This window comes from Ambystoma mexicanum, chromosome 6p (assembly GCF_040938575.1).
Source record: "Ambystoma mexicanum isolate Mex_15411 chromosome 6p, UKY_AmexF1_1, whole genome shotgun sequence".
Lineage (NCBI taxonomy): Eukaryota > Metazoa > Chordata > Amphibia > Caudata > Ambystomatidae > Ambystoma > Ambystoma mexicanum.
This window is the reverse complement of record NC_090935.1, coordinates 600376635-600386857: the sequence shown is the minus strand read 5'-3', so window position 1 is coordinate 600386857 and position 10223 is coordinate 600376635. Positions and strand designations below refer to the sequence as shown.

The 10223-nt window shown below is 51.1% G+C and overlaps 1 pseudogene; it reads left to right on the top strand.

Annotated features, from left to right (window-relative positions):
* The first annotated feature begins 1522 nt into the window (after window positions 1-1522).
* Window positions 1523-1673, top strand: LOC138512654 (5.8S ribosomal RNA; annotated as a pseudogene).
* The last annotated feature ends 8550 nt before the right edge of the window (window positions 1674-10223 follow it).

Genomic DNA, 10223 nt, shown 5'->3' with positions numbered 1-10223 from the left:
GAATTAAAACCATTTATTAGCATTTTTCCCATTCAATTCCAGCAACATTTAAAAGCAATTGACCTGTTTTAAAATCACACCTGTTCTCCCTAAACTTGCTGGGGGAATTGGGATTGAACTGCATTGTTGATTGTTATTCCTAATACCTGTGTGCCCTCATTCCATATCTTCATATTTCATGTTGGGGGGAGTGAGTAGTAACAACAGGGGGAAAGAGTGACCACATTGTTTTTGGTTAAATTTATATCAAGTTTATTTCTGTGTTGCAGTCTTTCATCTCATTGCATTTCCTTGAACCCATACAAAGTTATTCTCTGCTACACTATTCTTCCTATTCCTACTCCTTGATCAAAGAGATTGTTGATATTGTAAGTTTACCCATTGCCGATCATTGTTCATATTCATAAGTGTGATATTCAGATATTATCCATAGTCATAAAAGTGTGATATATATTGTTCAATTCTTCAAATAAATCTTTTCATTTGCAAAACAAACCTATTGCTTGGTTCAGTGAGACCGGGGGGATTCAAAGAGAGGGGCATTATATAAGGGTACATCATCCAGAATTAAACAAACTTTGACATAAAAATATATCAATAAGGGTTTCAATTGGGCATCCCATACTAGGCGTTGTCTTTGTTGGAGTGCTGGATTGAAATCACTTACATCCCAGATGCGCACACCCACTGCACGGGTCGCCTCTTGTGTTACGATCTGGCCAGGATGTGTGGGGGGACCAGGCGCCGTGGAGCGGGATTCCCTTCCACCGGAGGGTTGCCCGTGATCCAGCATACGGACAGGGATGCCTGGCAGGGCCGTCCCCTGAGCCTACGCGCCTGCCGAGAGGCTCTTTTTCTCGGCAGCGGGTGAGCGTTGGTGGGCGCACTCCGCTCTGCAGGGAAGTCCGGAGTGGGGGAAGCCGAGAGAAACCTGGCTGTTCTTGGGGGACGCCTCCCCAGGCGGACAGCGGTCTGGCGCACCAGGCGAGCCCTGAGCCATGGCACAGCCAGGCTTACTCGATGGGCGGACGTTGAGGTTCCGGCCACCCACATCCATAGGCGAGCGATGGCCAGCCCAGGGAGCGGGATGGCCAGCCCTGGCAGCGGCTGACCTTCCCTCTTTCCCAGGTACCCAGAGCTTGGCCCTGTGTGGCTAGGCTGGGGTTTGAAGACTCTAGCGGTCCCACCTGATCACCTGCCTGTGATGTCTCTGGCCTGCCTCTCCGTCACCCACCCCTCCCCTTTCAAAAGGGGAGTGGAAGGGGCAGGGAAGGATGAGTAGATCGAGCCGGTGGTGGAGCAGCCTGCCTTTGTCACAGTGGGAAGCCCTCCGCTGTGCTGCTGCAGGCAGACTTTCCAGGCTGAGCGCCTGGATTTTTCAGCCGACTCTAGTGGGGAAGCTGGACGGGGTGCTAAACTATCGCGCCATGGGTGGGACAGGCGGCGCTGCCTCAAAGCCCCTCCACACCCCCCAGCCTCTCCTGCACTGACGCTGACGCCTGGAACAAAAGAAGTTGCCTGTGACTCTTTGCGGTGGATCACTCGGCTTGTGCGTCGATGAAGAACACAGCTAGCTGTGAGAAGTGTGAACTGCAAGACACATTCATCATCAACACTTTGAACGCATGTTTTGACCCTGAGTTCCTCCCGGGGCTTTGCCTGTCTGAGGGTTGCTTGAATGTCACAGGGACCTCATTCCCTTTGTCCCACTAGGCAGACCTCGATGAGCACCATCGCAGGATCCATCAACCTGGCGCGCAGACTTGTTGCCGTCGCATCCCAGCCTCCCAGTTTCCCCACCTTGTGTCTGTTTCCGGAGGGCTGGGCGCCGGTGTGCCCTGGCGGTGGTGGCGGTGGGTCTTAAAAGCCTGCTGCACCTTCACACTACCCCGGGGCACCTGGCCGAGCCGCTGTCTGTGGTGTCCCATGGGTGCTGGCATGGCACGTGCCTGGAGCACAGGCCTCTCGGTCAGCCAGGTGGGCTTTGGCCACTGTTGGGGAGAATTCTCAAAAATGTGTTTATTCCCTCCACCTTAGAGACCCCCAGCAACTATGCTGGATTTTGAGGGCTTGATTCTTTTTACCTGGAGAGAGTGAGACCCTTTTTTCCCCCACTCTCTCATGTATTTTGATGTGATTTTATACACTGGTTTCTTTTTGATTGTGGACTCTAACCAACTCCATAGGCATCATCTTTTACATCTGTGTAACAATGCACCTTCAGTGCAGTGCCACTGGGAAGTCTTCCAGATTTCCCAAGGTTTAAATACCTTCTCTCGGATGAACTGCTGTTTCCCAGGGCAGTAAAATTAAATTGACTTTACTTAGCATTGTACTTGCTAGACCTTGCTAGACCCAGCAGACCCTATCTTACAATAGAGTGCTGGAGGGGTTACTTAGTATCCCCTGTGTCTAAATGCTCATGTAACATTTTTTTGTTACCCGTTCTTCAATTGACTGGCTGGTGGCAGTGGTTTTGTTTTGAACTACCTAGGTTTGCATTTACTGCGACCGTTCACGGGCCGGGTAACGTTAACCGCGGGAGCCATCTTTTTCAAAATGGCATCCAGCCATCTTTGCTAAAATGGTGCCCGCTCTTCTTTTTTCGCCAGGTCTTTGTAGAAAGGTCTTTCTAGAGAGTTTCTCTGTGTGCCAAACCAGGTTTGGTCTCTTTGTTAATTCGCCTTTGGCGGGCTTCAGGAGTGAAACCTGCCTCTGGCTCCAGAGTGTCTGGGGTAGGCAGGAACTGAGGGAGGTGCCCGAAACTTGGTCTCCTAGGAGACCCAAATGAACTCTGTGGTGATTGGCTGGCTGACTGTCCGGCAAGGACACCCACCCAGCTGGGTGAGTGATAGCTAGGCTGGAATGAATGGGAGAGAACTGAATTAAAGGTGAGTCTTCTGGCTTGGAAGGCAGAGTCGACTACTGGACGAAGGAACTGAAGAAGAGCTTGAAGAGGATGCCTGCTGCAACTCCTGGACCGTTGGTTTGCCCGGTGAATCCCTGCTGTAGTGACTACTTGCCAAGTTCACATCGACGTAGAAGCCCTGCAAGGACGACTTCTCCATTTTGAGTTGGTGGGACCAATCAATTCCCAAGTAAGCCACCTGGACACTCATCTCGGAGCTGGTTGAATTTCCTCCGAGTTGCTGCAGGAAACTGTAGAGCCAGGGAGAAGGACACCAGATTGTGTGCGTTACTTGTAAGCTGGCCTAAAGCTTTTGGATAAAGTTTGCCGGTTGCCAGTTTTGAGAGTGCAGTGCAGGAGTCCCCCGACATCCTCCCTCTTGTGCCACGACCAGGAACAGTGAGATCTGCAGAGCTGCACAGGAACAGAGGTCATCAGCTGTATCCTTTTCGTCTTTGCCAAGGTGCTGTAAAACAAGTCTAAGAGAACTTACTTCTTACTGTGGAAGTGCTTGTAACCTCTGCAACTCACAAGTCTAATCAGCTTGTGGCCCTACTTAGGAGTCTGATTCTTCTTTTCATCAGACTCCTAAGAACTTGTGTAAAGACTTTTCCATTTGCTTACCTGAAGTGCTGCATCCTATACAAAGACTTTTGCCTATTGACTTTAGCTTAGCCTATTGAATTGAATGACTCTTCTAAGTGCAATCTGAAAGTATTTGCCCTACTTATGAATATTTGTAAATTCTAGAATTCTAATAACCTTTACCTTTTACCAACTTTTTTAAAGAGTGTTCTGCATGCCAACAGTAAGGTATTAATGTCCCCAGCACCCTTGTTACTGAAGTCACCTGTGGGTGTAGGTTGTGTCTGTGGGCCATCCCAAAAGGGCCTTGTCTGATTCAGAAAACTCAAAAGTGTACAGTATTGAAGTATATTTGTGTGTTACTATTCTATTGCTCCCTTTTGAAGAAGGCTTTATAACTGACTAATAAATACATTATTAATTGTTTATGCAAGAAACCTTGAGTGTAAGAGTTTATTTGAATACCTGTAACTGTGAATCTTTGTAACTCCACTACTGCTCACATTTCCCCAAAACGGTTTAGTACAAGTTTATACCAAAGGGTGGGTTGCCTATACCTGTGGTCATAGTTGTTTGTAGTGTTCCCCGAAGGTACTGCATTCAAACTTTGCCTAACAGCCGCAGATCGGGACAGCGCACACTCTGCCGCTTTCTGCTCCCCGACTATGACCTCAGATCAGACGTGACGACCCGCTGAATTTAAGCATATTACTAAGCAGAGGAAAAGAAACTAACCAGGATTCCCTCAGTAACAGCGAGGGAAGAGCTTATTCTGGCGACAGGCAAGGGAAATGTGGTGTACAGAAGACTGACTCCCCAGCGTTGCTCAGGGGGCCTAAATCCTTCTGATCGAGGCTCACCCCTGCGGACGGTGTTAGGCTGTTGCTGGCCCCTGGCACGCCAGGATCAGGTCTTGCTTGGGAATGGTGGTAAACTCCCGCTAAGGCTAAATACGGGCGCGAGACCGATGGCCAACAAGTACCGTAAGGGAACAAAGTTCAAGAGGGCGTGAAACTGGCGAGAGGTAGATGGGTGGGGTCCGTGCAGTCTGCCCAGAGGATTCAACACAGCAAGCAGGTCAGTTGCCCGGAACGGTGGATCCCCTCATGGGACTGCCACTTGGGCACACCCAACCCCCGCAGGGTGCATTTCCTCTGTGGTGGTGCACTGCGACAGGCTGCGGATCGGCTAGGAAGGCCCTGTGGGGCAGGTGGCTCTCTGCTGCGGAGAGTGTTACAGTCCCCTGGCAGCAGTTTTGCTGTGTCTGTGGGGCCAAGGGAGATTGACCTCTGCTGCGCCCTTCTCCGGCAACCGTCCTGGTCCCTCGCGGTGCGGGGACGGTGCCCCCCTGCTCGACTGTCGAGTCGACCGTGTGACGCCGCCGACTGGGGAGGTCCACAAAGGGCACCAGGGGTCTGCTGTGATATCAGTAACCCACCCAGCCCAGGGGCTAAGCTGCAACAAGTTGGAGGGCCGCTGCAGTGCGCATGGAAGACTGGGGCGAGGTCCCGGGTTTAGCCACCACCGGTGCAGATCTTGGTAGTAGAAAATATTCAAACGGGCACTTTGAAGACTGAAGTGGAGAAGGGTTCCATGTGTACAGCAGTTGAACGTGGGTCAGTCGGTCCTAAGGGACGGGTGAGCACCATTCGGAAGGGACGGGCAATGGTCTCCTTTGCCCTCAGCCGATCGAAAGAGAGTCTGGTTCATATCCCCAAATCTGGAGTGGCAGAGGCGGGTGCCCTTTGAGAAGGGCAGGGCACCCTGGAATGGGTTCGCCCCGAGAGAGCGGCCCGAGCCTTGGAAAGCGTTGGGGTTTCGGCAGTGTCCGGTGAGTTCTCGCTGGTCCTTAAAAATCCGGGGGAGGTGGTGTAAATCTCTCTCTGGGCCGTACCCATGTCCACAGCAGGTCTCCAAGGTGAACAGCCTCTGGCATGTTGGAACAATGTAGGTAAGGGAAGTTGGCAAGTCAGATCCGTAACTTCGGGCTGGGTCAGAAGGGGTGGGGTGCGCAAGTGAGGCTGGGTGTGCGCTGCGACTGGATCAGGCGTGTCACCCAGCCCCTCCCCCCTCGTTGGCGGGGCCAACTCTGGATGCGAGCCGGGCCCTTCCTGTGGATTGCCCCAGCGGCATTGGTCACCTCTATCCGTTCCCCTCCCGAGTTTCGGGGCTGGCGTTCTGCCTCTGCCAACATCTAGCAGCTGACTTAGAACTGCTGTGGACCAGGGGAATCCGACTGTTTAAAACAAAGCATCGCAAAAGCCCTTGGTGGGTGTTGACGCAATGTGATTTCTGCCCAGTGCTCTGAATGTCAAAGTGAAGAAATTCAATGAAGCGTGGGTAAACGGTGGGTGTAACTATGACTCTTAAGGTAGCCAAATGACTTGTCCTCTAATTAGTGACACACAAGAATGGATGAACGAGAGTCCTACTGCCCCTATCTACCATCTAGCGACACCACAGCCAGGGGAACCTGCGTGGCGGAAATCAGCAGGGAACGAAGACCACATTGTGCTTGTCTGCCACTGAAGAGACATGAGAGGTGTAGGACAAGTGGGAGGCCCTCGGGCTGTCAGTGAAATACCACTACTCTTATTGTTTTTTCACTTACCTAGCGAGGGGTGGGGGGAGGTCCATGGGGCTCTGGCTCCAACTGCCTGCCGTGCGCAACCCACTCCGGGGACAGTGGCAGGTGGGGAGTTTGACTTGGGTGGCACACCTGTCAAACAATAATGCAGGTGTCCGAAGGCGAGCTCGGGGAGGACAGAATCCTCCCACTGAGCACAAAGGCAAACGCTTGCTTGATTGTCATGGTCATGAAGTCAGGGGCATGGCATGCAGGGGTCGCATGCACAGGAGACCTGGGTGGACACTGTCCTGGCGCCTGAACAAAAGTGAACAAGAACATCCATTTTACACCAATAAGCTTTTATTATGGACATAGCACTTCAGATGCATTAACCTTGAACATTCCATCCATTAAGCAGGATGCATTAACCTTGAACATTCCATCCATTAAGCAGCCCCAAGTGTATTCTTGGATGTGGCTGCTAATGGATTGCCTTTGCACGTGCTCACTCTCTAGGAGTGGCAGGGTGTGGCTAGTAAGTCGGCCCTAATGGTCGTGCCCACGATCTCAGCTATATAAGCTGCCCCGATCCTCAAGACAGAAGCTTTGCATTAATCTGCACTTGCAAGCAGCGTACCGCTCACTGTCACCTGAGGTCAGACTTACCTTTGAAGATCCTGCTTTCTCCTGCTTACCACAGGGATAACTGGTTTGTGGTGGCCAAGCGTTCATAGCAACGTCGCCTTTTGATCCTTGGATGTCGGCTTTACCTATCATTATGAAGCAGAATTCACCAAGCGTCGGATTGTTCACCCACTAATGGGGAACGTGAGCGTCGTGAGACAGGTTAGTTTTACCCTACTGGTGATGTGTTGTTGCAATAGTAATCCTGCTCAGTATGAGAGGAACCGCAGGTTCAGACATGACATTTGGTGTATGTGCTTGGCTGAGGAGTCAATGGGGTGAAGCTATCATCTGTGGGATCATGACTGAACGCCTCTAAGTCAGAATTCTCCCCCACCCCCTAAACTGTAACGATAGCGCAGCACTGTGGAGCCTCGGTTGGCCTAGGATAGCCAGCCTCTGGGTCGGTGTGTAGAGCTGCTCGCCTCGGGACTCAAGTGTGGACGGAAAGGGGGCCACCTCTCTCGCCCGTAGTGCACCACATGTTCGTGGGGAACCTGGTGCTAAAGCATTCGTAGACGACCTGATTCTTGGTCAGGGTTTCGTAAGTATCAGAGCAGCTACCTCGCTGCAATCTATTGAAAGTCATCCTCTGAGCTCTGCTTTTGTCAGAAGGCACTGTGGTGGTGCCGCAAGGGCCTCCATCCATCATCCTTCCCCCTGCTGCACCGCGGGATGCATGGGAAACTCCCACCCACCCTGGGCGCACACCCGTGGGTGTGCGGGGAGTGCTTGCCTCCCTCCCAGGTCAGCCTGGTAGACAAAATTGCCACGGCCCAGCTGCCGACAGGCAGAGTGCCTCGACCCAGCCCTTGGGAGGCAGGTGGGGAAGAGGGGTGGCGCCTTAAGCCCCAGCGCACGGTGGCACTGGTGCATTAAGCCCCGGCCCACGGTCCAGCCCTTGGGAGGCAGGTGGGGAAGAGGGGTGGCAGCTTAAGCCCCGGCTGCATGATGTGCAGAGGTGGTGGCGCCTTAAACTCCAGCGCACAGTGACGCTGGTGCCTTAAGCCCCAGCCCATGGTGGCACTGGTGCCTTAAGCCCCGGCCCCTGGACGGTGGTGTCAGAGCAGGCACAGCCTTCTGGCTGCTGGGCCATCTGGTCATGGGGCCGGGGCTTTCGGACCAGCTGGCCCGAGTGGTGCCTGGCCCGGCTGACTCCTACATTTGTCTCTTGTCGGGTTCCGTAACCCCCCACTTTGTGGGGGCTTAATAGTCGGTGTGGAAGTGTCTCCCTGCATGACCTTTTTATAGCTCAGAGGAACAGGCACACCATATAAATTGGCTAGCACTCTGAGCAATCTGACATTGAAGGCGTTTTGCACCATCTGGCAGGTCACCACCTCATGTTGATCTACACTGACAACACAACCCAGTTTTATGTCAGCTCAGCATGAGGTCTGCAACTCTCTGCATATTTGCACTCAAGTTGTGGGACTGGTGCCGGCAATGTGTTCCCAATAGCGTCACACGTGGTAAAGGAGGAGTAGGTATGGGCGGATGTGCTGAGTTAAAAGTCGTACGTCCCACATGAATGGGAACATCATGTGAAAACATTACAGCCAATCTTCTGAGCTTTGGGTATGCTCACTCGGAAGAAAAGTATACTCTGTATGCATCTTGGGACAGGGAGAACTCTCACAGGGATGCCTTTCTCCTCACTTGAGATGCCCAGACTTTTTCCACCAGTCCCTCTAGTACCCTGCACAAATTGAAGCACACCAGTAACTACCATCTAATCCCGATTGCACTGAACTGGCTCAAGAGGTTGTGTTATTCCAACCATAAAGTGCTTTGTTCGGAAGCCCTGTGGAGCTTAATATTGAGGTTGCCACTTCTCAGACAGTAAAGGGGCGGGGTCTCGTACCCAAGCACAAATCCTTCCTGATGGTCTGGTACCAGAGGACTCTGGGGACCTGGAATGAGCAGTCTGACCAAAAACAGGTATGGGTTTGGTTATAAACATTATTTATGGAAGTATGCAAAACCTATCTTGCCCCTAACTCATAGCTCTCAACCATTTCTATCGCAAAGGCGGGTGAAAACACCCGATTTTGTTTTTGGCGGGTGAGAGCCCATTGTAATGAATGGGCGTGCAGGAGGCTTGGCGGGTGAGTCAGCTCTTTGGCAGGCGGGTGACACCCGCCAAAAGCGTGTGAGTTGAGAGCCATGCCTAACTAGAGGTGGTTCCCTACCTCAACAAAACTAAAACTTGGGCCTGAAAATCTGTTGTGTCAAAAAGAAAGTAGTCCATCCTAGTCAAAAATCTCGTAAACTATCCCAGTCACTACAACACAAACAACTAAGCTAACCAAAGAGTTCTTATCACAACCCAGGAGAGTAAAAGTCTCATAATGTTCTGAGTTCACAAAGTTCCACACTTGGAACAAAACTAGGAGCATGACTCCCTTCTATCTAATGTCCAGCTCACGCAGATTTCTCTTAAGTATACTTCAGCATTGAATCCTTCAACGGGTTTAATTCCTTTCAATGGTTTGGTATTCTCTTTACTTGAACACTGTCTTTCAAATTGGCCCCACTGGGACGAGGGAGAGGCTCCTCGAGTCTTTTTCCACAATTCAATACCACAGTCTTATGGAACTGACCAGGGAATTGCTTCACAAAATGGTTTACTTCTTTTGTCTTTGTTTCCAGTTCATAAGTTGTCCGTCCCCCTCCCAGACTTATCACTGTTCCACTACCTTCTCTCAGGGTGATTCTTCACCGGTTTTGCCAGGGGTCGCGAGTACTATCGTCTACTTTCTTCTTCCACTCTCTTTTGGCTGGCTAAACTTTGAGGCCTGTCATTCTCTTCCTCTGTCTGCTCAACTTTGCCATCCATCGCTCTCTTGTATTAATATTCTTCGGCCTGCTTGACTTTGTGGTCTGTTATGACTGGTGATCAGGGTGCAAGTTTTGGTCTTGCAACCACCACAGTCTCTAGTACTTCTTACATGGCTCTGCTGTAGGTTAATTCTAATGGTCATGGTGTCGTTCTTGGATCGTATAATCTACCTGCTACAGGTCACGCCACCACTGCACTGACTTTCGAATTCAGAGTTGCTGGCTCTCCACTGATTGATACGACGGTTCCTTTGCGTCACTTGGTTCAACTCCCGCTCTTCAGACGGCAGTCTAGCTACAGCCTCAGGACATGGGCTTTTGGTCACCATCCCCGCTTGTCGTATAATTGAACCCCAGTTCTTGAATACATATGATTTACATCAATGACTCATACTGCGCAGACTATTGACAATCGTTATCCAATATGGAAACATACTATTGAATTGGCGTAGTCACTCTTAATAGGGCCGCAGTAAATTGAAATTAGAATGGGTCAAAAACCCCTGCACATTCAGAGAAGTGACTCGATTTCACATTGTGAACCTCTTCCAAGATGGCACTCATCCGCAGCCTAGCCTATAACAGAGATTCGATATAAACACGCTCAGACAGTGGTTGCTTAGCAACGCGAATTAT